This window comes from Xylocopa sonorina, chromosome 3 (assembly GCF_050948175.1).
Source record: "Xylocopa sonorina isolate GNS202 chromosome 3, iyXylSono1_principal, whole genome shotgun sequence".
NCBI classification, from domain to species: Eukaryota; Metazoa; Arthropoda; class Insecta; order Hymenoptera; family Apidae; genus Xylocopa; species Xylocopa sonorina.
In genome coordinates, this window is record NC_135195.1 from 13230926 (window position 1) to 13248571 (window position 17646).

The 17646-nt window shown below is 46.0% G+C and overlaps 1 protein-coding gene across 2 annotated transcripts in view; it reads right to left on the reverse strand.

Moving 5' to 3' along the window:
• The window catches only part of Kek5 (leucine-rich repeat, immunoglobulin-like domain-containing kekkon 5 protein), a 148039-nt gene that overhangs the window by 43202 nt on the left and 87191 nt on the right, over window positions 1–17646 (reverse strand). The window contains exon 3 of one of the 2 annotated variants that reach the window (XM_076911025.1): window positions 11698–11844. The gene's annotated coding sequence lies outside the window, so the exon portion shown is untranslated. Of the gene's footprint in view, window positions 1–4891; window positions 5029–11697; window positions 11845–17646 lie in introns of those variants that run through there. The other variant, XM_076911026.1, reaches the window with a different exon arrangement.

Consider the following 17646-nt stretch of genomic DNA (forward strand, 5'->3'; position numbering starts at 1 on the left):
TAACTTCCTCGTCTCGTTCCAACACGAAATTAGAGAAATCTTCGAGGAAACAATTTCCGTCCGACGAAATCGTAATAACGCGGGCGAAGGGAATTCATGGGCCGCGATTACTTTCGATCAAGATCCACCTAGGGTCGCGGCGCGGAAGATGCGAGTTCATTAGGCGTCTGGCGATAACATTTTTCCGGGGCATCGTAATTTCTCATCCGCAGTATCATTCCAGGGTTATGCGCGTTAATGGCGATCCAGCAGATAGTATAATTCATAGTCACGCACGTGCGAGACCCGGTCCCGATAGTAACGGCGCTCGCTGATGATTTGTGGCGGACCGGAAACACGCGGACCCCAAACGATTCGTTTCAACGTTACAGCGACCCGTTGCAATAAACAAAACCAAGCGTGTAAAACGGAAACGCGAGGATATCGCATCGCACGTGATCGATTAATGTGTGCTCTTCTTAGACGACGTTTAATTTCTGGCCATGAGTCGTTCGTCGACGTGATTATCGAATTTGGAGCGAATATAGCGATCAAACACTGGCTGGATACGCGTTCTCGGTCGGAGAACTCGTGGATATGTAGGCCAATGAGAGACGATGAGTTATTTAAATCGTACACAGTCCGGGGGTAAATACGAGAAAATAGCGGAGGAAGTTCAATCCGTTATTTGGAACGGAGTTTCGATTATTCGATTTCCGATTATCAACGGGTCCATTTTATTTGAAGGACCGCCGTGCAAACGATCGAAACGCTGCGAAACGATCAGGAATTCCATTACGGGTAATCGACGTTCCTCTGTATCTCGGGGATCCGAGATCTTTTCTTCTCCGGCGCTTCTCTTCAAGTTCGTAATGCATTTCCCGTAAAGTCGTCGAACTACGTGATTGCTAGCCTTAATTTATGTGAGATACCGTAACCGTTGGGTCGTACAGAGGCCAAGATTCGCCTCGAGATTAGGAATTGTACGAAAGATTTATTACAGCATTAGACCACTGTATTATTCTCCGCATAAACAAATCTCTTTTCAGAATAACTCTCAAATAGTCCACCAAAATTTGCAAATTCTTTTCCTAAAGAGAACCTGATCATCGCCTTAGAGTGCAGTGATTGTAAAATAATATTCTCATAGAAGAAAGGAGTGATGTAAAACGATCTTCGATAGCGGTAAACCGAGCAAAAGAGGGTGCAGGATCTGGCGTTAATTCGTGAGTTGGGGGTGAAGAAGTCGAGCGACAACGTAATCAGCTGTCCCTTCGCGTTCTCCACGGGCGTCGTTTCTTGCCTCCAGCTTCGGCGCAGAGGACGATGCGAGCACGATGAAAGATCGCAGGGAACACAGGGATGGAGGCGAGCAGAGGGCAGAGAAACCACTCGTACGCAGGAAATCGCGTTTATGCTCGCGTTACACGGACAGTGGTCGGCGAACCGACGCACCATAATTACCGTGGCAATTACTGCCGACACATTTCACGTGTAGTCTCATTCCGTCGTGTTTCGTAACGCGGGGAGAATTTTCGTACAGGCCGACGTACGCGTTGGGTGACTCGCTAGATAAACAGATAAAAGCTAACCGAATGGGGGTTGGTCGCGTCTCGTACACCCGCCATAGTTACGAGAATTAGGGTATCTCGGATGTTACAACTCTGTCAGCCAGGCGACTCGTCGATGTGGAAAAGAACTTCGCGTATCGTCTCGTCTTCTCGCGTGGAATTTTAAAATTGACGGTACACGTTCATTTTCTGAGAATATTTCAGCTGGAGGAAGAGCGTTAACATTACTAAGATATTCGCATCGATCGTTGCTGTATTAAATTATCTAGTTAGAATAGCGATGATTATTTTAGTAGAGTTCTGGTTTTCGCTCTACTTTAAAGTTTAATGAACGGATAAGAGAAATATTTATGAGCTGCAGGAGACGCCAGTGTATTCGTGGCGTTACGAAAATACAGCGTCTAGTAAATTCAATTATGTTTCGAGGTGTTTTTAAAAATACTAACATACGAGCCGTATTTTTCGTTAAAGTATAATATACAAGCTCGCGTTAAATTCTAACGTAACCCTTTAGCATGCAAAGAAAAAGGAAGATACGAGAAATGGCGACGAGTAGTCCCCAGAATTGGAAAGCGGAAGCGACATCGGCACCAATACCATCCACCGCGTTTACATCTCGCGCTATTTACAAGAACCCCCGTCATTGTTGGCCTCGAATTCGCGCGTTTCGAATTTAATTCCAGTCCATTTTCCAGCCTAGGCAACCGTCGCCGCCGCCGCCGCAAACCGCCACCGGCGGCGACGCGCGCCGCCGCGCCGCCCATTATGGAACGAAATAATAATGATGTATTATCCGCGAGTTACAATAGATACCAACGTGGGGCGTTGAAAATTGCACCGAAACACGCTTTTGTGATCATAATTAATGAACTCCATCGAGGCGCCCGCAGTTCGTAGCAACTTCCATCTTCCCCGTGTGACGAGCGACCGTTAGTTAGGTTGTACCCGTCCGCGCGGCCTGGAATTATTATCGAGTCGGCGGATGGAATGTGGGCCACGGGCTGGGATTCGTAGCCCATTCGGCAACCCTGAAATTTCCCCGTTATCGTGCCGGTTGTGTGCACGGGGTGAAAAGCACACTTCTCTCGCCCGCCGCCGCCGCCTCATCCCGCTCGAACCGCCGTACCAGTCCAGCTACCGACCGCCCACGGGAGCCAACTTGCCCCGGCCCGTCATTTCCGCTTTCTCACTGTAGTTTGTAATGCGAGGTGAACCTTGTTCCGGCATAATAACACGCGCTAATTGAGATGGATCTCTGCGGGTTCGCGGCCGTATGAAAAACCACGACGCCGGCCAGGATTCGCTGCTCGAGGAATTAAGCGCCGGTGAACGAGTCGCGATCACCGTGACTCGTCGATCGATGATTGATTCGTAGGATGGAAAGGGGAGGCGTGCAGCATAGTGGATTCGTTCGCGTAGAAGTCAGTTGGAAATGACGCAGAGTAAATAACGTTTTTCCGTACAAGTACTCATTTTCAAGAAAAACGATCTCATGGATCTCTCAAGTACGTTTGTATCGTATAATAGCAAGTGTCGAGTGGACAAACCTGTTTTTCTTCGTGTTTGTATTCAGAAGCATAGACAGTGTTATTATCGGCTTCCTGTTATTACTCCATTATTACTTCTGTTCTCCTTGCGTCATTTAAGAAGATATAAACGTGTCTATATCTATGAGATCATTTTGATTCGATGAAAAATAAAAGAGATTAATAGCAGAGATTGATAGGAAGTTGAGATAGACAGTAGGAATAACAGGAAGCAGATAATGTTCGCATTCATAAATACTAACGCGTGCAGAAATGCAGCAACTTGCAATTAATCCATATGGAGACTTGACAGATTTTTGAAATCACTTTTTTGAGACCCTCGACTTATTTTCACGTAAAGAATCGCATCTTGCTGATTGCACAACGATGGTTAGAACAACCTTTATTATAACCCAATAGAAAAACGAACACAATGCATAGCATTTGATTCTCGATCGTTCATTAACCGAACAATCGGACAACAAACTAAGCTACTGGGATTGTTGACAGGTTCATTCACCCCCAAAGCTTTATATTCGGAAATTACTGAATGACTTTGCTCACAATAGAACGTGAGTCACGTGGAGCACTGGTAGTACAATCCATCATTTGTGATAGCGTGTGAGTCACAAGTGTGCCGAACAATGGATTGACAAATATGAACTGAGAGCTGAATCGACTGAGAAAGAACTTGATTGTACGGTATCGCGCGTTATTTTTATCTCGACGATAAGGTGTAAGGCATTTACGAACGTGAAAGAGTAGATTAAACCTAGTGTATTGTGCGACTGGTGATTGCCTTCGGTCGGATTCAAGAACGAAGAACAGTTAGCCACGTAAAATCCTCTTATGCTTCGTTAAAAATTTTCAGCCTTTCCCATAAAGTAAATGCGATAAATAATAAGTGAAGCAGAGCACAATTGTGCGGTTGTGCGCGGCAAGAGGAGTGTTATCGACAGGAAGAAATTGTTATTTAAAAGCCTGTCTAAGGTCACTGCTGTTCCTTATCAGTAATGCACGTGAAAGGCACAAAAAGCGCATCGAGAAAACTTTAACAGTTAGTCAATCGATGAATAATTCATAACGGACTACAATTTGACGGAATATCGTATCAGTGTTCGACCAACAAATATACCTTATCATCGCAGCACAATTACGATAACGACAAGTAACCGATAGGAAGGTGAGATAACAAGATTTATTGCAAAACGCGATCGTGGACAAACCTGTCAGTCTGCACTGCAATCTCGCAATCTACTATACACCTAAATTACTCATATCGTTCCAATATTGGTAATATAATAATATAATATACCCTTCAAATTGCACCGCTAAAGTAAAATTAAAATAACATATTCCTCAACTCTACGATTATTCTACCTTATCGTCACTACTATCACTCTGATCTCCATTATTCATGAACTCAATTTTAATTCATATAGTCAACAAATTTTTCCTCCTGTATAATTCACCGTACTCCCTGTAACTACCGCTAAAGGAGGCAAGAGATTATTATAATTATAACAATTCTATTTTCCTTGATATTTTTACTTCTAGCGGATAGAGCGGTAGTGGGCTCTCTTATTTTTAGAATTTAATACTTAATTTTTAAATCATATATCATTTTATCGACAGTGAGGATGTACGAATGTTCATGAAATCGACTTGTACGTTCACGTTGTTCTCTTACGAGTTAGATGGAGTGCCCTATGGTTAGACAGCGCTGAAACTTGCTACACCCAATCTCGCGATGTTAACAACACGCTTCTATCACCAGCGTCAGAAGTTACTTTTCTCAAAAAAGTGTCGACTTACCTCTCGAAACATCCTGTTTATCACCACGATGTTTTCCACACTGCACATGTCACACGTATTGTACGAAGGACGCGATATCTTATCCAAACGAGTGACACTTGCTCGTTGGTGGTAACGCGCGAGATACACGTACTTAAGTACGTACTCGCAATTCGATGGCGAACGGGGATTCGAAATCCCGCTTTTGACCGATCTCGAAGTCTCACTCAGGCTATCGTTACGCCTCGCGCTTTTTCCGAATGGACGTTTAATCAGGCGTTGCGGTTTACTTTTCATCGTACGCGTACCATTATGACGAACATGTGCAAACTTCGTATGCGTCAATATTTTTGTTATCGGCAACATGCTAATAATTAATTTCGATCATACGCCGAATAACATTCATTTATTCCCACCTATTACCGCTTATTGAATAAATGAACGAGTGTCAATAATATATGATTATAATTGTATAGAAAGCATTAAATTCAGCCTCGATACAGTGAACTATTTATAGCCAGGATATCGTATTATTAATTTCTAACTAAAATTGTAAAGAAACGTTCATTTCGTGCGTCGTGAGCAGGATGCTCGCTGGTGGAATTTAATAGAATTCCCCACCCAGTCCTAATTAGTCACCTTATCTTTAGTCATATGTGGAACGTATGACACATACCGTGGACGCAATCTTCCAAAGAAAGGATCTATAAATAGATGTAGTTGTAAGTACCACTCCGTCGAGAAAGCCACTCAATTGCTACCTAACGAGAAACTGAGATACGAAACATGGTAGAAAGATGACCGATGGTATTCGAGAAATTCCGAGACGAGACTCACTTTGCACCGGTCACTGTCCACGGACAGCTATCAAATCTTTGTCTCTGACGAACGATAAAAGCGCGTTCGTACGAGGAACGTGGTTGCGGCACGTCTTTTACATACCCAATGACTAATTGTTGCAACGGTATCGGAGTGCGTACAATTAGTCATTCGAATTTCATTGAAACCGTGACGTTTCCATTAAAACGCCGAACGATGGTCGCGAAGAAAGTGCGAGCGAAGAAAAAGCGAGGCGAGCAATAAAAACGGTATCTTATCGGTGGCCATTTTTCCAGCTTACCGCAATAAACGTGAGTGCATCGAGTTTCAAGCACGGCGCGCTGGTCGCACGGTACACGCTAAAGATGTAAAGATCGTGGTACAACAACGGGTTGGGAAACACATACATTAACCGTAGATAAAAGTCTCTATTCGCGACCAGCTCGCGCGGCCCACACGGTTCTAATCTCCCGCGTGTTCCACCCTCTAAGCCATTATCGATTCGCTCGTTTCCTCACTGTTCTTCTGCGCCCTGCCGCCAACGCCACGCGGGCATACGTCGATTTCCTCGCTGGCATAAACGGACCCGTTCAGAAATAGGCATCTCAGGCTGGAGAACTTTCTTCGCCGCGATCGAGGGAAGGAGTTACGAGTTGTTTGCAGAACGCGGCGGGCAAAGAACTTTCCCTTCGTAGCGGGCGCGATTACGAGGCGGGAAACGAATAAGAAGCGACCGGGAAATGGGCCTGGGCTTGATTGCTAAAAATTACGCCGCGCACGCTCGCCTCTGTACACTCGAGATAGGCCCGTCGATCTGCCGTGAGATTGCGTCTGCTTGTTAGAATTTGTAGCAGCTGCACCCTTCGCACCCTGCGCTCTGGACATCTGCACGCGACTGTCCGTACAAGTCGAACCGCTCGTCCCTTCATTTCGACTCCCCTCTCTTCGTTGCACTTCCTGTTTGGTACGAAACGGGACGTCTGCAGGGATTAAATTTCTTCGAGGATTTACTTGGTTATTTTCGTTGCCTCGAAGCGTGAAATTTGATCTACAGTTACAGTACTATTGGAATACTTATTGTGATTCTCATTTCTGAAGTTTATGTTTCTTTAAGGAGTTGGGGGAGACCTCGAAGACAAATTGCGCAATCGCATCAAGATCACTTCGACGATGTTTCAGAGTTTCAATGGGTACTTCCGCGAACTTTCAATAACGTTTCATGGTCATTTTAAGGTCGCATTCCAAGACTGTCTCGAGAACACTTGGAGAACACCCTCGAAATGCATTTTCTCTAATCAGAATAAAAAGGGGGCATTACTCACGTTAGAAAAAGAACTGGAAACGAAGTCTTAAAGGGAACGATTCATCGATCATGTATAGCATCCCCGTTTTTCCATTCAAAACAATTTCTATCTGAAAGCGAGAGAGGGGGGAACGGAGGCGTGTATTCAAGATGATTGTGACAAATGGAGCGATCCGTGCAGACCAACTACGCCAGGCAAAAAGAAATAAATTTCACTGGTGGCAAGTGACGTTCGTGTCATAAATGATATACGATCGGAACGGAACCGTTTATTTATTTATAAAGCGAGATCCTCTCGTCTTACGATTAATGTTTAACCCTTCCGCTCCGCGGGACATATCACTCGAATCTACATGTCGTGCGTTCTGTTCTTGAAACTCGATCTTTCTACTTGTACACGTTAGGCATTGAACAATCGACGAGTATGTGTATACATTGAATTTCGAGCGCATTTCCTCACAAATGCGGTCGAGCAGAACGGTTGATCTGGTCGAACAACCGCGCGGCACCGATTTCGCGTCCTCCACTGAAGTGATCCATGTCGCGCGTTCTCACTTGACAACTATTTGCCCCGTGGAACGGTCTGTTACGCGAAATATTCAGAACAGTGGCCGATAATTGCGAGTTTCGCGGTTTCCACGCAGCCACATTTTTGGTCGCGATAGTGACAAAGTTGTCGCGCGTTAATTATCTTCCTATGCCTCGTGCCACGCGCGGTTCCACCTCGTTGCTTACGCACAGGGTGCGAGAGGGATGGTGAAGACTAATTTTAAAAGATGAACTGGGACAAGAGACCAGAACGACGAAACATCGATCGATAAGGAACTTTTGAACGGCGATGTACGCACTCTCGTTTCGCAGAACGAAGATTTAAGCGAGAAAACGTGGCGTTTCGACGTGACGGAGAGTTATATCTCCGGGGAGTGTCTCGAGAACCGAGATTCATGCTCCGTAGTACGGGCTGGGTATCATAGACAAAAGTATCTGTGACGTTTCGCGCATGCTGGATCCCCTGTGCAATCTGTCGACGAAGATGCGTTCGAGTATACATCATTGAGCAGGAGGAAAGAACCCAGCGTCGTCCGAATGTTTTGTCTCCGTAACCATGAGAAAATGTTGCGACTCCCTCATCATACACATGCACGATCGTACGTACGTATAACGCTCGAGAATCGACAAGGAATTTTAGAGTGGCAGGAATTTTCATGTTTCTCTTTTCTGTTTTGCTTGATCGACTAAAAATTGCCAAGTGACCTACAAATTCGTAAGCAACCCTGTCCACGGTGCTACTGGAGTATCTCAACGTTACTTCCTGGTACACTGTAACCCAAAGGTTTCGAACGCTTCTACAAATAAACGATTCAAAAGCTAAACTGAACAGAGCGACTGCAGGCATTCGATTGGATTCCACAAAGTTAACGCTTTGATTACCGGGGTATTCGAGAGCAAATGCTTCCTGCTGCGACGATGACAGACGCGTACGCATGGAAAGTCTCTGCGCGTTATAATAATTATTTTCTGTTCGTGGATAAATTTGGAGATTACTATAGTTTCGCGTGTAAATCACGCTTTCATATGGTGCACTTAGGGCGTACTCTGTATACGTAACTACAGGAGGAAAAATATCGGTTGATGCTCGGGCAGTAAATCTTGGCTGGCCATTAACCGTGAAAAATGCAATTCCGAACAAAAGGAAAGCGGGGCAAAAGCCGCGGCGGAGATAACTATTACCGGTCGCGCTAAGGGCTCGTAAAGAATTTAATGTGCACGACGCTTGGCGGAAAAGTGGAAGGGTTTCCTCCGGGCGCTTCTTAAGGGTTCGGCTAAAAATTTCCTCCTCTCCTATTTTTTAAAGTTTCAAGCGGCTGATCTTTTTCTCATAGAGCATAGTTCGTCGCTGTTTGAAAGTTTAAACTAACTTTGTAGAATGTACCTTAAGAATGCAGATATTAAGAAAGAAACACGACGTAAACATTTTCCTCTGGCTCCTCTCAGCTAAAATATACGTAAGCTCGACAGGACTTAGTATAATAATGAATACGATGATGCGATATGAAACGAAGATTTTTGCAAAAAAGTAACCTATTCTTCCAAAATCTTCCACGAAACTTACACCGTCGATTTCCCATGAAGAAAACAACTCGAGCGACAAAATAGCGGCGAAGTCCATGTAACGAGCCCGATCCTTGCAGTTACTTATCCGAATTCTATCGGTAACTGGCATCGCGACACAGTCAGCAGATTCGTGAGTCAGCGGGTTGAAACGAATCGCGATCGATAGCGAGACGTAGTGGCACGTAATCGCTATTAGCCGCGACTATCGACCGACCGCGACGCGGATGATCTGTAGCGGCACGAAATAATCGCAATTAACTCTCCGGCTATCGGCTGGCTGCAAGGTCGATACGTACAGGCCCGGTACCGGATAATCGCGATTAGCCAGTTCCATCAGCTGGCCATAACGTCGATTTTATGCATTCGTACGTTGTCCGAATGAAAAACGGGACCTACTTACCTAGTGACGTATTTCCGCGGGGGCGCATTCTAGTTTCGCTGCAGTCACGCCGATGCGTATGAAAGGGGCACCGAAACAGGGTCATCGGATGTTCCCTTTCAACCCCTTGATGCGCGCACTATCTCGTGATCAACGCATTTCAGTCGGCGCATTTCCACCGTTTTTTATTCAATTCGAAATTCCTCTTTCTCCCCTATTTGCTTCTCCCTGTATCCATTAACTAACGCTTGCGCGCTGCATCTGCAATGTCCAACAGGGTTGCCCGGGATTAATCGGAAAGTGAGGGACCGTGTTCTCTCAAGTTTACTAGGTCAATTGGATATTCTTCCAGCTTGACTCGTTCCTTTTTCTTCCGTTCGAATTGCGTGTTCCCGTGGATACCCGGTTGGCCGCGTTGCGTTGCGTTGCTCGCCGATATCTTTGTTCGATCCGTTTCGCATGCCCCACGGCAACGATATTACCATCGCGCGGCCAAAGTCTGCGTGTGGTATGTAAATTACATTCGCGGAGTCCCTGCGTCATCGCAGCCGCGTTCGCGTCCCCTATTCGACGCATCCAATTTCCACCGATGACGACGGCCAAGTTTGGCCGCAGCCGAAGCGCGCCGGAAACCGCATCCTTTGCGCGCGCGTTACAAAATCGATGGGATATTACACGGGATCGAGCGTGCGACGGTGCGCGGCGGGCAACGCGGCTGGTTCCGGGCGAAGTTTACGGAATTGGGATTGAATAAATGGGCCCACGGTACACTCGCGGCTCTCCAGGGCCGGCAGATGCGTTATCGGCCACACGCGAACGGCTGATGCGCCACCGGCGGATTGTAATCAACGTAACAGCAAAATAAACGAGCACGTGGCCGTTCACCGTGTCACAAGTTATGAGTGACACGGTTAGGTTACACACCCCCGTCCGTGATCGTGCCGCTGCGTTACGATGCACGGGCGAAAATACACGTGTCCACGTACATACAGGAGGATACATCGGGTGTCGTCGTATGGGTTTTTCAGGTCATACCGCGTTCGATCTGATATTCCGATATTGGTTCCAGCGGCTAGAGCTAATACGGGCGGGGGGTAATGACATTTTTTTGCGATTAACAAAGGACAACGGTGGAGTGTCGCGCGCTGATTGCAGCGAAATCATCGCAGGAGTTGTATTTTTCTTTTCTATCGGGGGATGATTCAGATCTAGGGGGTGAAATGGAATTTCGCGAGGCGAAGCGAGCAAAGTATTGTAATAGAAATCCAGTCGACCAACTGACCGAGACAATTACTTCGATCGCGATACAATTACGTTTAAGAATGTATCGAGTAAGATCGATGTCCGTTCGGTCGTCTTTTTTGGGGGGATTCGGATAATCCGAAGAGGTACGTTCTTCTTCCGTAAATTTAAATTTCACTCCGCGGCAGCAGCCCGACGGAGGTATCGATTCGCACTAAAAATACAAGTATCGTTCCCCCGGGACGAGCCCGGCTCCCGATAGCCTCAATATAATTCTACTTTCCGGTAATTCCGCCATTCGTTACACGGCTCCATTTCGCGCTGAAACCGCCGCGCCAGCCGTAGCACACGGTTATGAATCCGAATGCGAGCGCGAACGAGAATGCACCGGCGGTGCACCGCAGTTTGCACGGTAATTTTGGTCGTACCGTAGCCACGTGTGTACGCGCGTATACCGGGGTAATGTAATCAACCCTTAACAGTCTGCTTCTTTCCCTACCCTCTTCTGCCAGCAGTTACTCCGATGGCCAGAGGAGTGCCACAAACAGTATCTGTTACTAACAAAACACGAGATACTACAACCTATTCCGCGGAAATTTTTCTACCCACTTGCTACTGAACATTTCACGCGTCTACCAAGTACGAACCTAAGCCAACGTGCCGCTCGTGTAAAAACTAGAAATTTCTGTCGCTAAAATTTTTAGTGCCCTCTCCGCGCGATCTTGTATCTGTTAAATATACCTTGGAGGTGAACAGAATTTCTTTAACGGAACTGTATGTACGTATCAATATTCCATACGTGTACGTTACGTCTTCATCGATCGGTTTTATCGCGCGAGAGAACAGAATTGGACAAATGAAGGTACAGCGGAACGTAAAAGTTGGCCCGGCACGAGTCGACGTGTATTTCTAGCCAGGCAATAAACGGGATTCAATTTTACACGGGGTAGAGGGAAGGGGTTTACTTACGTCTGCGGAGATTTTCCTGACGGCGCGTCGGTGCCTCGTCACTTGGTTCGCGGATCGATCGCCGGTGCATCAATGTGTCGCTCCTGATCGCTGACTCGAAGATTCCTCGTCGTCGTAAGTGACGGCAATCCCCGCGTTCACGTGACACTGAAACAGCAAAGATGGATGGTCCTCTATTAACCGTGGAATTCTCGCATGGACGAAATTCCATCCGTGACGTTTACGATGGCGACATGCATTTATTGCGGAGTATTTCGAGGCAAATTTTCTTTTATCCCTCGGCGGTGCAGAGTTTCATATCCACGGAAAATATCTGCAGCATTTCTACTGTTATTTCAATCGCGTGTCTATTATTATCTAATCGATGGCGAACAGGAAATACAAGAATATACGTGCCAATCTATCACAGCTTCGATACCTTTCAGTATATCAAATGGTAACAAGTTAAATGGTCAGTATTTAAATCTATTTTCGATGAATCGAGAAAGAATTCGACAAATCGAGAAAGGGATTAAATAACTGACCAATAAAATCAACGTACCAAAAGCTACGAATTATTGAAAAACCTTGGTACGTAGTCTTATCGATTTGAAAAAAGGAAGCGAGGAAGAAGGATATATCGCATGGAATTCCATTCGCGTTAGTATTCGGGAATTTTGGATATACGTTACTAACCCAGACGTTATATACGTATAAATCAGCCGGCGCCAGGACACTTCTACGCCGTGATCGATATCGCCTAGTTCCACGGTGGCGCGTATAACACCGTGCCGCGCTTTTTTTTTATTTCTTTCCTTTTTGCTTCACGGCGCTGTCGCGAGCGCATTATTAAATTCCTGATACGCGGCTGGCCACGGACGGGCCGCGCGCCACCGAACGGTAATTAACGCGGGCTATACATTTTTCACGGGGACTTTTAATTGCGCGGAGTAACGCGTGCCGCTTTAATCAGCCCGAACTAATTTCCCGCGGACACCTCCGCGACTTCGACGAATCTTGCCACCGCGGCCGCGGGCGTTGCATGATTAAAAACTCTTTCACCTAGTTAGCGAAGCGTTTTAATCAGAATTTCGACTCCTTCGCTGTCGATCTTGTCCCTTCGACCCCTTCGACGATTGAGCTCGCGATGCGTTCACGTGACACTTCAAAGGTTGCGCTTGAATTCGAATTAATTTCCAAAAGCTGGACGCAGCGACGATCGTAAAGGGGGTAACGGGGTGGCCATAGATAATTTAGGCAAAGCAATAAACTTTTCGACAGACCGTAAAACCGACAGTTTCAAAAAGCGGCTGGTAACTGCAGGTTATTAGCCGTCCCGCGAGCACGGCAGCCCAGGGTTGAAATAATTACGCGGCACAAAGGGGAGGACAGATAGTCGCAACAAAAGAGAGTATGGGGTCAATCGGGCAGCGACTGCCCGAGTAAATCGATACACACTGGAAAATGAACGAAAGCTGACGTTAAAAGGAAGATTGATTTACGACGGTTTATCGTACGGCTGTGCTGAATGGCTGGGCAGTCCATCAAATCCGTCGCGGAGTAAAAAAAATTCGCGAATCAGTCGGACGCTGTACCATTGGGCGTGGATAATAATTTGCCTGGAAACGTTCTCATATTTCGACGTTCAGTTGCAGCGGTGATGTCCCTTCCGAATTGCTATAATGAATTACATATATCATTACGCGAGAATGTTTGAAACGTATCATCGGAAGCCAATCTTCGCGAGCTTCGTTGTTTCGAATTTGCCTAACAATTGCCACTTGAAACCGTACCCATAAGCTAAGTGCTCGGAACTGCGCGTAATATCGAGGGTGCATGCGAAGCCGCATCGACAATGAAAATCAGGAGTAGGTTCGTCTGGCTCGAAAATCCGCACAAAAAGCGCTTGATGCCGTCCCGGCCGCTGGTTTCCCTTTACAATTCACCGAAGCGCCGACATTCAAATCCTGTTCGTCGAAAACGTACACGGAATTGTCTGCCCGTGCGCTCGCCCCTTGAGCGAATGGAGGAGCGCGTTCTCTCCCCTGTTTTCTTCACGGTCGTTTCAATTCGCTGGGCGCTTCCGTAACGCCGTGCGATACGAGGGACGAAGGAAGGAAGGATCGTCGAAACGCGTCGATGGTTGCGGAGGAAAGAGAGCGCGGCCGCTTTGCGGCTGGTCGAAACCCAAAGCGCTCGATGACGAGGGGCCAGGGTGCGGTTAGATGGAGCTGTACTTACGTTTACGCGAAATCGTACTTACGGGACGTGTACAAGCGCGCCGCGGTTGTTATCTAAACGCGCCGCGACGCACAGGGGCGAGAGCTTAAAAGGGTGGCTCATTGGCGTCGCGAAGGTGACGCTGTACGTGCGGGTACACCTTCCAACGTACAGCCATGGTTAAAAATTTTCTGTCACGCTTTTTTATACGATGTAGATTACCCTTGCGAGGACGACGCTTAGAGGGTTGTGATACGAAGCGAAAGGGAGTGATTCTTAGCGCAACGGCGAGTCGAAAGTGTACAAAAAGAGTCAGCGGAAAGGGAAGACTTTACGTTGCTGCGAATTTGATCGTGTCTGCGATTTTTTAACAAAATCGTAGCGTCTCGGAAAGAAACAAGCGTCTGCCTACTTTTGAACGATAGTGTACCCAAAGAGCAGTAACTACAGAAAGGACGCGTTAGCGGTGTACGCCCCGGTGTGCTCGTACGTACTCCCGTTCTTTGGTGTACAACCCTTTTTCTAAGCGGCGGCATTCTCATCTCCCCGACACCTTTCACGCAACTTTTTCTTGCCGCTTTGGCTGTTTTTCACCGCTGGCTCAAGAGCCATCTTGCTCTTTCCCTGATTGTGCGCCGATGCGAGCGTGTAAACGCTCGCGGACGACCAGCGCCGCGCGATCAACAATGGAACAGTGCGAGACAATCAGCGATTCACAAGGGGATGCGCCCAATGAAAGTGCCTCTGTGAGACGCTAAATTAGTCTGCTCCACGATTACGCCAATGATCCTCGAGCCACAACGAAGATTCTCTCCGTTATCAGTCGAATTATCGACTGATACCTTTTAACGAAACAACAGTGCCATTTATATCGATGTCGTATTTGTTCGTCGTTGGCAGAAGATATGTACGCGCGAACATAATCGAGCGTTCATGAATATTTCATCGACCTCTCGCTGCGACTGCATTACGGGGATTTTTAATATTTCACAAATGATCTTGCGATAATTTGCAATTTTTCGCGCTGGAAACTTTTAATACTAACGATATCAGACACTCGGGGGAGGCAAAAAGTTTCCAACCCGAAGCACTACGTTACGGGGACCGTTATAATTAGCGGCTAAAGCTGGTTAATTTCGGATGAACTTGTTTGAACTTCTCTGAACTTTTCTCTGCCGTTTTTTGTCCATTATTCCTAGCTCGGTACTTGCCACGGTGACATTTTCATGATCGTGTTAATATATCAGTAGTTGCTTGTACATTTTGAACAATATCCAACGCGTCTATCGCGTTCAAGATAATAAATAAAATTATAAATAATTTTCGAACGACCTAACACGTGCCATGGATTGTCCCAAATCCTATAGATACTCCATGGATTCGAAGTTTAATATATTCAATTGAATACGTACGTAAAATCATCCATTTTTCGTCAATCATTAATGCACTTGGAACTACCTTTCATAATTTACAAGCAAACACGTCGAATGGAATTTCTGCCTCTGAAGTCCGAGCATAATAAACCGTATCCTCGTTGATTAACTCATAATATAATTGGCAAATCAATTACATTAAACTTGTCAGTCACGTCTGTACGTGCACCTTTTCAAACTCTCCGTAAACGCAAAAACTAAAATTGAATTAAATCATCGCTCGTATACCAATACCGTGCACGTCAGATACGGTACGTTCTGAACGCTCACAATTCAACACGTAACGTAATTAAATAATCCTGTAGATCGAAAGCCTTGAGATATCACCATTTATTCCTGCTCGAAATTTAACCATGTCAAGCATCGCGGCATAAAGTTAGAATTCGAAGTATTCAATTAAATCGTACACCGATCGATTGAAACATTAATAGCTGGCGTTTAACGATTCTCGAGGGGGTAGTTCACCGAACTGCAAGCATTAAACCGCAACGAGCAACCGTAACGAAACCTGGCCGCGCAGCGGAGCAAGATACGAACCTGATGCAACAAGGTTCACGGCCATTCGTTATCTAGCGAGGCCACTATCGGGCATCGTGGAGCACCGTCGTCGAACCGCAATCTATGGCCGCAAGAAGCAACACGGTGGCGTAAAATTTGTCGGTGGTGCCGCGCGATTATCGGGACGGGGGTGTGTAGCTGTCGCGCGACTATCGTGTCCCGTCCGCGTTCAACCCTATCGCCCCGGTTTTAACGAACTCCCGTTAAAACCGCCTTTAAAAGGCGTCGACCGTCGGATTTGTCCACGCTTTTTACGCTCCTCTAACTTGTCCGAGTTAAGGCACCGGCTTAACGAACGCGACGGCCAGAAATTAAACGGGGAACACTTCCGAACGAGATTGTCGAAGTTTCGTCCCGAGGTTGAGATTCACGGCCCGCGAGACGACTGGGCCGAAATGGGGATTCTTCTGGATCGGGAGGAATGACGGGGGAATTTATTTTTATTGCAGAAACGGAAAGAATTTCTGTCGGGGGTGCGCGAGGATAATTAAAGACGAACGACTGGTTGGATGGGAGAATAATTATTTTGGCGGAGAGCGCAATTTAGACTGTCGAGTTACGCGGGTCTCTTGATATCCGAGTAATTGAGGCTAATCGAGATTAGTGCCGATCAAAGGAGGAAATCATATATTGCACGTAAGCACTACCTATTTGCAATTGGAGAAGACATCCGCCACTAATTGACACTCCGTTCGGGTAACAGAATAGAATATTTGGATAGCGAAAGGTTCGGATAACGGGTGTGCGGATATTGGGAATTATACTGTCTAAGAGAATAATTCATTTTTCGAACTACGTTAATCCTTAAAACCGAAATGCATTGGGCGAGGAGAAAACTGTAATAGATTCTGAGGTATCACAAAAGTTCGCGAGAAGTGTACCCAATTCTTTTATTTATATATTTAGGTTTTTGAGGGATATACAAAAGGGTAGAAGGGATAGCGAGTTGAGCCAGAATGGAGAAATAAGATTTTTCGCTTGAAAGTCGACTCGATGCTCGTGAAGCTCGAGGAGCGAGTACGAGGAGAGTAGATGCGGTCGCAGGAAGTTCCGAACGCAGTTGAAGCAAAGAAAGGGGCGCGCATGGAGGCAAGAACAATCAACAAAAGAAATTGGCTGGGTGACTGACTATTAATTCAGCTTCACTGAGTCAGAAAAGTGGTCTTTCCACGGTGCAGACGTCGAAACTTTTCCAACAATCGATGATCCGCGGATCGTCGTTGACCCGAATAAACATTCATTTTTCATTTATTGCTTCCATTTCAGGGGGTAGGCTAATTAAGAATTATCTCGTTCGATCCTTCATTAAATCGAGGAGAATTATGCAAATATCTGAAAGATCTCCAATTCTCCTCGGTTCGCGTCGTCTGTATTTTCTTTTTTTTTCACAGTTCGCTTGTAGAGATTCTTGTTACTAAATATTTCTGCTTCCACGCGATATAAATCGTGTAACGCGATAGATAGTATTTGTTACGCATTATATTATCGACTTGTACGTGCATCAAATAATAAATCCGGGTTAAAATTATCGTTTTCCAGAATCCTGCAGACGGAATTTACTATCTCTTTAAGAAATTTATTGCATTCCCACGTTGAACCTCCGCGAGAAACGAGCTGAGCCGGAACTCGTTTAAACTGCGAGATTACAGCGCAATAATTCAAAAGCATTTATTTCTCGATAGACCGACAATAATCGTCAATACTACAATGGTTTTCTATCGGGAAACGAACGAAAGCTGCAACACCTTCGGCTATTTAT